Below are 11,779 nucleotides of genomic sequence, written 5' to 3'. Positions count from 1 at the left end.
AGTGGCATTTTTTTGGTATTTATTTAGTATTCTACTTTTCCCCACTTATATGTAAAAAACAATTTTTAACATTTATTTTTAAAACTTTGAGTTCCAAATTCTTCCCCTTTCTCCCTCCCCACCTCCTCCATTGAAAGGGTAAACAACTTGTTATAGGTTATGCATGTGTAGTAATGCAAAACATGTCTATAATACTAATGTTCTGAAAGAAAACAGACAAAAAAAAAACCTTGAGAAAAATAAAGAAAAAATTTTAAAAAGTATGCTTCAATCTGTGTTAAGACACCATCAGTTCTTTATAGATGTGAAGTACGTTTTATCATAAATCTTTCAGAGCTGTCTTGGATGGTTGTATTTCTGAGTATAGCTAAGTCGGTTGCAGATGATCTTCTTACAATATTGCTATTACTTTGTACATAGTTCATTGTACTTTGCATCAGCCATGCAAGTCTTTCCAGATGTTTTTGAAAGCATCCTGCTCATAATTTGTTCAATAAAGCATAACATTCATAGCAACAGTCTTAAGCAAAACTTATCATCTGATACATAAATGTACCTCATAACACTCAGTATGTCATATGGTACATCGTACATATCATTGCATCTCCAAAATCAGGGGGTCTTAGGCTGGGGTCTTCCCTAGCAACACTCATCCTTAAGGGGTAATAGAAAGTATCGCACCATCCACCCCTAGGTCACTGTAAGAAAAATCTCCTTAATTAACACACAGTGTTCAAGGCCTCTCTCATCATGACTTGAGGCTGACTTCCAAACCCCATGGCTTCTCCCCCATGAGCCACCCCCAACTCTTGCCTGGGTTCACAGACAGATTGCTCTCTACTCCTGCTCCTTCTCTCAGCTCATGGGGATTGTTCTACTCTAAACTCTTCCTGCTTCTGCCTGACAGCAGGCTCCAGGGACTCCTGGCTGCAGTTTCTGTTTCTAGGAAAACAAAGCTTAACAGGGCTATAACAATATTTATACACATTACCAGCACCATCATCTCAACTCACTTTAATGGCTCTTAAAAAGGGCTGAAGCTAAACCTCCTGCCTGTGGGTGAATCTCTGCTCTTCAACTCAATTCACTCATAAAGACCAACAGACAGGGCTTCTGTCTGAGAAATTAACACAGATCAACAGAGGGAGCACCATCATCACGAACATTCTTCCTGTTAGACCTCTCCACAAGCAAGTTCCCCTAGCCCATTCGTATTCTCTTATCTCTTTCAGCTCTGCTTCTCTCTCTCCTCCCTCCTCTCCCTTCAAGCAATACAATGCACACACACACACACACACACACACACACACACATTATTTCCAATCAAAGACTCTTGATTCAATCAAAGACAAGATTCAATCAAAAGCACTTCACTGGCTAAAACTAAATCCAGAAAAAGAGCAAAAAATCCTATTTTGCTTTCCATTATACTACTATGTAGGAAGAATATCAGTAGAGGTGCTCTGAACAAAATCCAAGAAAGGAGTTAGCAGGAAAAATCCTTTGCTTCAAGTGTCTTTGCAGAAATGCACTAAGTGCATTGCTGATGTTTCTCTCACTCCCAAGGCCTGCTCCCAGTATGCTGGGGCCAGGGTACCCTAAAAGGAGGATGAACTACTGCAGAGCTTTGGGGAAAACGTTTAACCTCAAGAATATTACTGAGAGTTGGCCAGTTTCTGGAGTATGGCTGTATGGAAATACTTTATTTACAAAAATCAGAATATGTAAAGGAGAGAGGTAGAGTTGTATAATAAGAAGATATATTCATGTGATGAGATCAAAGAACTATTAGGTATCATGGCAAAAATAACTTGAGTGAAAATCGAGAGAAAAAGGGGGGAATTGTCACTGGAATTCACACATCCCTTGTTTCCACTCCCACCTTGGGCTCCAGATGTCTAACTTGGTCATTGAATTTTATGTTACTCAGCCCATGATTTCTATCTGAGCCTAAATACTAGACTGTTTTCTTCTTCTTCTTTACATCCCATCTAGATATCCAAAAGGCTATTTTGCTCAATGCCACCTGTGTTCTCTACCTCTTTCTTCACTTTTTCTAGCTGTGATTTGTCAGATACTACTTTCCCTGTACATCACTAGCCCTTCATATGTTGTTTCATATTAATAAAATGTAAGCTTCTTGAGATCCATAGTATCTCTCTTTAATTAGTATCCTCAGTGCTTAGCTATGTTTCAAGCACATAGTAAACTCAGTGTTTTTTCATCCAACCATTTACTTGTACCACCTGGACAGAGTGAAGAAGAAATGAATGTTCAGGGAGCATATCACAAATCAGGTCCTATGTCTGAATAAATATTCACGCTCACTTTGGAGTTCTTTCTCTGACAAAAGCAGAAAAAATAACAGTTACTTCCTTTAATGGTACTTTAAGGTGGAACACTAATAGGTAGGAATTGTTTTTTCGGGTGGAAATAATTGGAACCTTTTTAGAGTTTTATGACAGAGCTGATGAGTTGATGGCAGAGAAGAAGCAAGGCCAGGAGTGTTTGACATGCACTATAGATTTTGGAAAATGATTTCAATGTAGAGAAAAATGAAGAGTTGTCTACTTGACTGTGCTAGTGGTGATGGTGATAATGGAAAGAAAGGAATAAATTCTAGAGAGTTTGTTGAGCAACAATTGATAGGATATATTGAATTAGACCTATAGAAAATACTCATTCTATGCATTTGAACCTGGAAAACAAGGTGAAAAGTTTGCAAATTTTAATGATCCCTGATGTTATATTCTTAAAATTATAATAAGATTATATCTTTCTGTTTCTCAGAGATTCCATCTTTTTGAATTTTGATAGTGAGTCCAAGAAGCAGAGGTTTTATTTTATGTTCTTTATATCTGTAGGAATAAATTATTTCTCCAGTATTGGCTGGTAGTAGGTTTATCCCAGTGGGAAAAGGGTGAACTTTTTCACAAATGTATGTGTGATGATTCAAAACACAGTAAATCAGAGAACAATTTATTGTATTTGATCTAAGCTGTATTTTAGAAGTGTAGATTTATGTGTCCATCAACAGGGATTCTTAACCACTCTCTTGAAACTTCGGTTTTCTCTGCCAAGGAGTAGCCTTTTGCCCTGGAAATAGAGAACAAAAATGACTAACAGGGAGTCAATACCCAAGGTAAAGAAGGAGACGCACCTCATTGCCCTTGACAAATTCAAGTCATGTGGCCCAGATGAAGATAAATGTTGCTGAAATAACTGCTAGGTGTATTGTTGAGCTATTATAGTGATATTTAAAGATGATGGAAAAAGAGAGGAATTCTACAGGCCTGGAGAAGGGTAAATTCATATATTTTCAAGAAAAAGAGAGGGAAAGGCTACAGTCTATAGGCCTGTGAGCTAGACTGTGATTCCCCAGGGAAATCCTAGAATGACTCATCAATATATAAAGAATGATGCACTGCTTAGAAAAGAGCTAGCCTGACTTCGTTAAGAGCAAGTCATAACAGGCTAAGTTTACTTTTCTTTTCTCTTTTTGGTTAGGGTAATGAAACCAGCAGGTAAGCTGAATGTTGTAGGTACACCTTCTACAAATTTTTTAAAAACCTTTAATATAGTCCCTCAATCTAATTTTAAGGAATGATGGAACTATAAATTAGAAGATAGTCCTATGGGATGGATTTGGAAGTAAATATAAGAATATACTCAATGAATAGTTATTAGGATTCAATGTCATTTTAGAAGGGGCTCTCTAGTATAATGTTAAGGGCACTGTACTTGACACTCTGTCCCAGTTTGAGGGGATGTTTCTATAACAACTATCCTCAGAATGGTTGTTTAATAAATATATTTAATACTATGTTGTTGTTATTCAGTAATTTAAGTTGTGTCTGACTTTTTATAACACCAGTTGGGGTTTTCTTGACAAAGATACTGGAGTGTTTTGTCATTTCATACTTCAGGTCTTTTACAGATAAAGAAACTAAGGCAATACCATACCTATTTAATAAATACTCCTTTTTTAGAAAGGCAATCAATGTTTGGTAATTAATAATCAATGGTGAAGACACTTGAAGGTGCTTGGAAGTGACTGTGTTAGAAAATCAAGTTCCTTAGAATTATCTCTAGAGCCTGAAGAAGAGAAAGCTTTCAGAAAATATTGGTGGCATGTCTATCAAATTTGTACATTACAGAGAGCTGGAAGAGATACCACACACACCCCCACAGACCCACATCCACACTCCAAATGGAAGAGTTAGTTAGGATCCAGGAATAATTGACAAACTAGGACATTAGGCTGCATTCAATGAAATGGCATTTAATAGGGATAAAATATAAGGTCTTAAAATTAGGTTAAAATCAATTTTTCAGGTATAGAATTAGGGAGAAATTGTTAGACTTTAGTTTGAAAAATTATTTACAGATCTTAGTGGATAACAGATTACTTTGTAAAACTGGGAGTTGTCATGATTAAGATATTGGCCACAGTTAGAGAGGGGTACATTGTAATTTGGGCTGAAGAGGGATTCCCTGGGAAGTTGTCCGGATGTTCCTCTTTCTGAATAAGTTTGTACTGATTTCATCAAGGCCCAGAATGGAGCAAAGTGTCCTAGAATGGAGTAATTGAGTAATAACTGAAAAAAATTGAGTATGTTGAGTAGTAACTCAAATGAACTTGCCTTGATTATCTATGTATTAATGACCAAGTGGAATGTTTATTGCCCAGATTACAACAGGCATTTGAATGGAAAACTTCAACACCTTGTCTGTCAATGTATATATATTGCTGATAGTTTATATGAACGATGAATTGGGCCCAAAATTGAATAAAAAAGATGAATGGGCTAGAATCCTGTCAAGAAGCTGAAAATTTTTGAATGACCTTAAGTTTTCCATGAAAGCAAAGGCCCATTAAAAATAACAACATTCTATTGTTGTTGCTGTATGGATGTATGATAGTAAGATATCAAATACAGCAATTTCAACAGAGTTAAAAATGCATGTGAGGGAAGAAAATGTGAAAGTATCAGTGGTGAAATCTGAAGAAGAATAGACTGAAAAAAGTCCAATTGAAACAGGAGTGAGGGACCTGATTCATTCAAAGGACCATACTTGAAGTACTGGAGGGCCCCATGTGGTCTCAAGGCCACACATTTCCCATTCCGATACCAAGACATATTTTCTACTAACCTTACAACAGAAAAGAAAAACAATATTCTTACAAGTTGGTCACTGCCATATGCAAGGGAATGATTCACTGGAGATCAAGGGAAATATTTTTGAAGGATTTTTGAGCTCTAGTACAACTTTGGGGTTAGTATGAGAAGCTGAGGGGAGTGTCCTGCACCTACCTGACTATTCTGCTCCTCTCACCTTGTTTATGTCTTTTATATTCCTAGCCCTGAACTCCAGTTCTCCTGTTTTCTACTGCTACTCATTTCTATGGTCCTTCACCCTTTACAATATACAAAAGTATTATGGATGTTAGGCAATTTTGATCTTAAAAAAAAATGTTGTTAGCAATTGCAATGATAGCACATGCTAAAAGATTTGAAACTCAATTGTAATCTTATCCATAAACATATACATCTGTATGATCTTATCTATAGTTTATTAAATATTCTTCCTTTCCTTCTTTCTCCATTAAAAATATTTTTATTAAAAAGCAAAAAATCACCAATAATTCTTTGAGTCTATAAAATACATTATGTTTGCATATGTGTATGTTTTTATGACAGGGTGAGCAGTATCATTACAAACTCTGGTTGCTTATATCCATTTATTATGCTAAGTGAGCCAAATGATCAGTTTTCAGTTGAAATGGTCTGAAAAAAAGGTCTAGACTGTCATAAAGGCTGAAAAAAAAAAGTAATTTCATGAATCCATTGACCTTTCCACTGATATCATAACACAGCATAATCACTAAGGCTTTTAAATTAGCAATGTAACTCTGAGCGGAGGGCTAGCATGGAAATCTCAAGGGTTTGTTGCCAGAGCAAGACCCTGACACTGAAAGTAAAAGGGTAAATGAGAATCATGTTTAGAGTTGCCCTTTAGGTCCCAAAGCTGCTTTTCATATATCTTGCCTTTCTGCCTTGTTGTTAGGTTTATCTTATTAAAATTAATTGTATTCTGTTTTAGGTGTTAAGAATGTTAAATTCATAGCCAGTGATAACTGATGAAAGGAGGTAAGTTGTTTCTTTGTCTTATTCTTGACGTAGGATGACAGTAATTCATCATATGATAAAAATGTGCTCAAGAATAACTTATGTTTGGTGAAAAAAGTAAGAATACATATTTTAACATGTAATGAATTCAAGTGAATAAAATCGGCTTTATTCAATAGATGCGTAAATTTCATGTAAATTATAGATTTTATAAATCAGCTTCTGTCCTCCCATTGATTTACTCATATACACTTGTTTTCATTCCTGATTGATATTCAATGGGACAACAAAGTATGAGCTTCTCTGTTCCCATGGCTTTCCATCAAATAATAAGTGGGCAATGACATATTTGATGAAATTCTCTATTGAATTAATAGAATAACAAAACTGGAAGGTCATTAAGGGATTTCCTAGTCCAAGCATCATTTTACAAATGAGGAAAAGTGCCCTGCCCAAGGTCATACAATCAGTTAGACAGAACCCAGGAATGATGACTCCTTATTCAGTGAGTTTCTATTTTATTTACTATGACTCATACCACGAAATTGCTTTGTAATATACTTGATTTGAAATGAAGCTAAAACAATATTCTAGAAAATTTTAAGTGCAGCTGTGCCCTCTGACTAAGTCAGAGTGAAGAAAAAAAAATCACAGTTGACTTTAAGTTACATTAGGATAAAACATATACCACAAAATACTGAAAATAAATTGCTATTTAAGCATCATATCAAACACAAATATAAGAAATATTTATTGGGTACCTTCTGAATTATTATATAGATAACATATTTTCCTTTCCAGAGACTCATTTCACATAGATATTATCTACTTAAAACATACCAATTATTTCATATGCTTGTTACCAGGTCTCAGTGGATATGACTCCTAAACTACTGTGTTTAATATAAAGATGGTGCCACATTTATTCATGTTTCAAATTTATCCTCTTGACATGAATGCCAGTGATATGTGTATGTGTGTGTGTGTATTATGTGTTGTAGAAGGATTATAGAGACCTGACCTCAGAGTCAGGATATCTTGGGTTCAAGTATTTTTCACACATAGTATCTTGGTGAACCTGGGCAAGTCAATTAACCAGAGACCTATCCTAAAGCAGTTTAAATTGTGCTAAAGGAAGCAACACTGCGTTCAGCTCTACATCCCCTATAGCAATTCAGTCGTAGAATATAGTCAATGAATATTTGTTGAACTGAATGAACAAACACATAACTAATAAGAAAAGATAGAATAATAAGTGTAAAATGAGCGGCACACAATCAGCGAGAAATTCAGAGAGGGAGAGAATATTTCAGACCAGAATAATTAGAGAAGCCTTTTTGGAAACAGTGGTGTCATTCCTCTCCTCTCCCCCACAAATAGCCTTTCACCATTCAGGCATTATTTAATTAGCACCTACCATGCAACGACATCATGACGGAGTGTATTGAATTCTAGACTCGGATTCAAGAAGGCTCATGTTGATATCTTGCATCTAAGGCTTTTTTAATTTTATGATGGTAGGCACTGAAAGCCTTTTTGAGTCTCTCCAAATCCAGTTGTACCAGGGAAGTCTTTCTAAACCATGTGACAGACTCTCTTAGTGTCAGGACCCTCATTTATGCAATGGAGACAATATTAGTTCACCTCACAAGGTTACTGTGAGGATCAAATGAGAAAACGTGTATAAATTACTTTAGTAACCTTAAAGCCCTGTATAAACATGGTTTAATTAGAATTTTATTGTAGATATCATAGTTGAAGAAAATGTCTGGTCTCATAGAGTGTGTAAATATAATAAAAAAGGACAAATAAATTGAGTAAACACATATGAATACATGTATACATATATGTGTGTATGTGTGTGTGTGTGTGTGTGTGTGTGTGTATGTGTGTGTGTGTATGGATATACTTGTTGCTTGCGGTGTTCAGTCATTTTCAGTCAGGTCCAATCCTTGGTGAACCTGAGTCAAGCAGAGCAAGGAAGCTGGCTGTAAGGTGCTGAGTGCATGTTATAGGGATGAGACCTGAGCCAGGAGCAGACTGGGCATGTAGATGCCAGAACATAATTTCAGTAAGTGAGTAGGTCTCCCAGAAGGAGCAAGCTCAGGAGAGGTTCAGATACTAACTTCACTGAAAGTTTCCAATTCCATTCATACATTAGCACTAAAACTTCCCATATCAGTGTTATGAGTCTATTTACATGGGGATGGGGAGTTACTGTATGGAAAGGAAGGCTCCACTTTTATCCAGTCCTTTGCCAAGTAAATCTCAGGTGTGAGTCCCAGGTTTTTCTTTATATTTTGTTGTACATACTTTATATTTAAGTCCTTATTAAGAGTGTTGATTGCAAGAAGGGAAAACAGTTCCCAGAGATGCTATCTATATAGGGGAAAAACCAAATCATGTTAAATATTAATAGAAAAAAAAAAGATTTAGTGCTACGAGATTGAGGCCAGAATCAGAGCATCATAGAATGATAGGATTTCAGGGAAAGAGACCTCAGTAACCATTGGATCCAACTACCAGCCAAAATTAATTTATCAGTAGAGCTTGCCTAAAAAGTGGTCTCGTTTTAGTTTGAAATCATTCAATGTAGAAGTCATTTCTAATAGAGACAGTTGTGATGGCAATCAAATTAGGATTTTTTGCTGTTTTTGTTTTACTGAAGTGTCTCGGATTGAATAATGTGATCTTCCCCACTCATTGAAGCTTCCATGGAAGCTAGATTAGGGGAATTGTTTTATAGGAGAGTCCCAAGTACCTTTTGTTTTATCTATTGAGGCCCTGTGTCGGAGGGTTATGCCCTCTGGTTCTGAAAATTGTATAAATACTGTGAGGGTGAGGTTTTACTTTGGGGTTTAGTTTTTGTAAGAAGGTTTGAGTGATGAGAGTCTGGGAAGCCCCAGCACCATGCTGCACCCTGTCCCTGCTTGGAGAAACCCAGATGTTCCCTCTCTGGTAATGATGTTACATATGTTAACGGTCAGACATTTTGGAAGCATGTCTGTTCACTTTTGATTTCTCTATATTTACTCTGAAACTTTGATTTTTTCTGATACGTGTGCTTGATTAAAGTGATTGTTGACCCCTCAAAAGTTGACTTTCCTTTTAGAGGAGAACAAAGAACCTGTGCTAGCAGGCCCCCCTGTGTATATTGGGGTGTTTATTGTTATAACAATTCCTTCCACTTTAGGATGGCTCTTGTTATAAAGGTTTTCTTGACCTCAGACCTAAATATTTCTCTTTTCAACTTCTACCTTTTGCTCCTATGTTCTCTAATACCAAGCAGAACTAATTTAATTATCCTATGTGACAGCCTTTCAAATACTTGTAAATAGCTATCACATTCTCTCTATCTTTTCTTCTCCTGGCAAGACATCCCAATCTCATCATCCAATCCTTGGATGACATGGACTCAAGCCCCTTCATCATTTTGGATGCCCTCCTCTGGATATTCTCCATCCTTACAATATCTTTCTTAAACTGTGACACTCAGAAAGAACTAAACACAACACTTTAGGTTTAGTTTGACCAAGATGGGGTACAAAGGGCCAATCTTCTTATTACTGGAAGTTTTTCCTTGTTTGATGCAGCCCAAGATCATATTAGCATTTTTACCTGTCATGCCACACTGCTGATTCACACTGAACTTCCATTCTAGTAAGATACTCACATGGATCTATGATTTAAAAGCTTTGTTTCCACCAATGATTCAATTAATTAGTAATATGCATTCTTTAAGCCCTTTCTATGTCCCAGGCACTGTGCTATATGCTAGAGAGACAATGAAAAAAGGAATAAAAAATTCCTATCCATCAAGGAGTCTGCATTTTGATGGGGAGACAGCATCTTCAAAGTATCTTCAAAGATACATATAAAACAGAAGAACCTTGGTAGGGAAGGTGCTAGCTATTGAGGGAGGAGGGAAAGAACTTTTGTGGAAGGTTGCAGTTGAACTGAGCCTTGATGAAATGTAGGAATTTTAAAAGGTGAGGAGGGAAAGCACTAACCCGGAGGATGGAGTTTAGTTTATTAGGAAGACAATATCCACTATGGCTGGATCAAAGAGTATGTGGAAGAAAATATATGGAAGAATACTGGAAATGTAGTATGGAAGGGATGGGAAATAAATGGTTTCCACTCCACCCCAGTTAAACACAGAAAGCAAAGACTTTTTAATTGGATAAATCAAGTGTATACTAAGTGTGAACACGTTCTGAATCTGTTTTGATCCTTTAGCACAGAAAACATTTCCTGATGTTGAGGAGAAGCAGTTATGTCCTATAAGGCTATGTGTAACCCTAAGACAAGAAAGCTGGCTGTGAAGTTCTTGGGTAGGAAACTCACCTGTAGCTTCTCATACTGACCTTAAAGTTGTATTGGAGCTCAAAAATGCTTCATAAATACTCCTCCATGATCTCTAGTGAATGTTTCCCTTTCTATCAAGAGCACTGTTATGATCAGTCTAGATACATACAGTTCTCTTGTGTATGATAGTGACCAACTTGTGATATCATTGCGTTGATTTTCTGTTGTATGGCTTGTGGAAACAAATCCTCAGTGCCCCCTATCTTTGAATGATGATGTCTTAGGCTTTGTGTTTGTGGATATTTCAAAGAAGGAAACAAATCCAATTCTTCAAATCCTGATATTTCATGTTATATGTGTTAGAGGCATGGACCAGCAGTAACTAGTCCACAGCTGAATATCCCATTTCTCTTTGATTGTGTAGACACAACTATGATGTTCAAACTGAATCCATCCAAATTAAGTTTCTTTCATAACAAACCCCCTTTAAACTTCAGTGCTTTTTAATTTTTAGGAGTAGGTTGATCAGTATCTTAATTTTCATGACACATCTAGATTTTCTTTTGCACTTACCTCATTTTTCCTTATATCACAGTTATTTGTATGGTGTAAGTTCCTATCCCTTATTATATTTCAAAGAAGTTTGCTTATCTTTAAAAATTGAGTACTTTATATTTTATGTCCTTAGATAATGAAGTAAGTTCCTCAGACCCTCTCTGAGCTACTCCATTCTGGGTAATTCTTCCAGGTTAAATTTTTTAAAACTGTTCTTTTATCACATAATAAACCTTTGCTGTCCTCAAGATACTCATCTGGCACAGGATTTGTTTATAAGTAAAGAACTTTGTATTCCAATTTCCTAGAAAATGCTTGGAACAGGGAAAAAAAGAACTTTATTGAGCTTTAGTGAAAACTTGGCATTCATTATTATATTGTCATTTACAAGGATATATATTCTTTGAAGGGCATTTAAACTCTGAGGAAAGTAAATGTTTGAGTCATCTCTATTAGAAAAATAAATTCTGTTAACCATAACTTTGTTATCAGATGGTAAAATCCTGAGAAAAATAAATCTGAAACCTGTGTAATTCCAAGGCTGACCACCACTGTCAGTATATCCCTGTGAAATGGTATGGTTTCTGTTGTAAAGCTAAAGAACAAAAGCTGTTTTTAATCCATACTTAAAGTTCTTTACAATTTTAGATATTTCACTTGTTAGCATTGAAAGAAAAATTGATTAAAGACACTTTGGAAAGTGTAGTTTTGTCCTTCAGCCTATTCTCAAGCACAGTCCCTTTAAAAACAAAACAATTCCTTCAATATTGGAATGGCATACACAC

The 11,779-nt window shown here is 36.0% G+C and overlaps 1 long non-coding RNA gene across 1 annotated transcript in view; it reads left to right on the top strand.

The window, feature by feature from the left end:
* Positions 1 to 5,541: 5,541 nt before the first annotated feature.
* Positions 5,542 to 11,779, top strand: part of LOC140509480 (uncharacterized) — a 120,760-nt gene continuing 114,522 nt past the window's right edge. The window contains exon 1 of the long non-coding RNA XR_011968777.1: positions 5,542 to 6,152. This is a non-coding gene — a long non-coding RNA (uncharacterized lncRNA). The remainder of the gene's footprint in view (positions 6,153 to 11,779) is intronic.

Source organism: Notamacropus eugenii, chromosome 6 (genome assembly GCF_028372415.1).
Source record: "Notamacropus eugenii isolate mMacEug1 chromosome 6, mMacEug1.pri_v2, whole genome shotgun sequence".
Lineage (NCBI taxonomy): Eukaryota > Metazoa > Chordata > Mammalia > Diprotodontia > Macropodidae > Notamacropus > Notamacropus eugenii.
This window is presented reverse-complemented; position numbering and strand designations above follow the sequence as displayed.